A 2,240-nucleotide genomic window follows, 5' to 3' on the forward strand; every position below is an offset into this window, starting at 1 on the left:
CGAAATCATCATCGATCAAGGTGATACGTGCATATTCTATACACTTTATCTGCGGTTTTGGCACGTATTTTCACGCATAATTGATAGCTTAAGGCTACTATTTCTCCCGAAACGGTTTACTTTGCATTTTCTATGATTTATTGTAGGAATGCGTGGAAGTAGGCTAAATCAAGCCAAGTTCGTCCTCCTGAAGCGAGTTCAGGGAAGCCAAGAGGAAGGAGAGTTCATTCACTCACCTTGAGATGCGTGCAAGGAGTGAAGAGTCATTTTGGAAGCATCAAGAGCCACTGCACAGCATTATCAGTCGATCGACTAAGCCTTTCAGTCGATCGACCACTGGAGCTTAGACAGAAGCTACTGTTCCGTATGTTCAGTCGATCGACCTGCATTCCCAGTCGATCGACCTGATTTCGAGCTGTTGTTTAATTTTCCGTGTTAGACTTTTAAAAGCCCAACTTATAATTAACTTTCAGTATCTTTTTATCAGTAGCACGCAGCAACTTTTAGGTCATGTTATTCATTCTGGAAAAACTGAGTTTTCAGATCTAGCTTGAGACGGAAACCTTTGATTCGAATGCTTTGTTCTTGATATTCAATTAGTAAGCTTTTTATGCAATTATTCCTTTTCTTAATTTCACTTGTTATTTTAATTCTTGTTTCATCAATTAATTTCAGTATTGAATTTCTCTCCTTTGTCCTAGTTAGATTCCATCATGTTGAATTTGTTCTTATTTATTAATTTCGCAATTAGAGTAGTCATGATTAAGAGTAGGTAATTCTTTGATTGGGAATGAGGTGAGCCATGGTTTTAAATTAGGATAGTTGTGTAGCATGAGTTCTTCCGTATTGGTCTTGTCATCTTTCGATTGATTTCTTCGCTAGGTCGAAAGATTGGTAAATTGATTTATCGCTAGATTTAGAATTTTTCTGGGGTGAAAACTTTGATAAATTCTAGGGAATTTTTAGACCGTGAGGTTATTTAAGCTTTGATCGCAAGATTAGCTTATTTTCCCGAGACCGTATTATGAGATCTCTGCTTTGCTTGACGACTTTGTTACTTGCCATGGTGAACCGAAATTCCCGATCCTCTCTTTATCTTGTTAAGAATTTTCATTTTTGCAATTAGCCCATTAGCCAACCAATTTCAAAACCCCCAATTAATTGTTACTTTTATAGACTGAAAAATAGCAAACAAAATCAACCTTGTCTCTCTGTGGTTCGACCCTTACTATCACTAGCTATAGTTTTAGTTGGAAAATATAAATATTATTTTTGACACCTTACGACGGGTATCAAATTTTGGCGCCGTCTTGGGAGACGGTGAAATTCTTTTGCTTTATTTTAGTTTATTTTCCTTGTCTCAGGGAACTTTTGTTCCTTGAGGCCGTTGCTTACCTTTGCTTCTAGTTTTGCTTGTGCACGATTAGAGGACAGGTTTTTGAGAGGAAGACTTGAGTACTCTCATTTTGGAAGTTATGGCTACGATATATGATAATTTTCACCAAAGGAGCACCACCTTCCAAAGGGGCAACAGATTACCTACCCCTTCCACCTAGCAGTAAATTCGAGTTTCGTTCCTCTTATATTGATTTAGTGGAACGGAACCGGTCATGGTCTACCAGATGAAGACCCCTTGAAACATATGGAAATTTTCACGGACTATTGCTGTTCAATACCTATACCGGAGGGGGTAACTCAAGATGAAGTAAAGGGGTTCATGTTCTTATACTCCTTGAAGGATTCGGCGCGAGATTGGTATCGCTACCTCGATAGAGTAGCAAATGAGTCACCGATTGGACATCTTTAGCACTAGCCTTCTACAAGAAGTACTTCCCGCCTTCGAAGACTGATGCCTTGAAGAGTAAAATCACGAGTTTTCAGCAAGGAGCCGACGAAGATTTTTGTGAAGCATGGGGACGTTTCAAAAGTTTGGTCCGAGCTGTCCCCCATCATGGGTTCCAGCAATGGTATCTTTGTAATCTATTTTACAATGCTTTATATGATGATTACAAAGTTATTTTGGATGCAGCTGCTAATGGTAGGTTCCAAAACAATACCGGTCAAAGTAAAGGTTGGAACACCATTGAGGAGATGGCGACCATAAAGCCGAGTTTGGAAGTTCACGTGGTAAGTCACGAAAGCAAAGTGAAGACATGACTGCTGTTGTGTCACTTATAACTTCCATTTCTACCCGTCTCGAGAAACTCGAGACTTCTGAAGCTTCCAAAGGGAAGGTCGAA

General features: G+C 39.4%; 1 non-coding gene across 1 annotated transcript; it reads right to left on the reverse strand.

The window, feature by feature from the left end:
* Positions 1 to 1,851: 1,851 nt before the first annotated feature.
* On the reverse strand, positions 1,852 to 1,958 carry LOC141620556 (small nucleolar RNA R71). The gene has a single exon (XR_012531991.1). It is a non-coding gene; the product is annotated as a small nucleolar RNA R71 (small nucleolar RNA).
* Between the last annotated feature and the right edge of the window lie 282 nt (positions 1,959 to 2,240).

Source organism: Silene latifolia, chromosome 1 (assembly GCF_048544455.1).
Source record: "Silene latifolia isolate original U9 population chromosome 1, ASM4854445v1, whole genome shotgun sequence".
Classification (NCBI taxonomy): Eukaryota; Viridiplantae; Streptophyta; class Magnoliopsida; order Caryophyllales; family Caryophyllaceae; genus Silene; species Silene latifolia.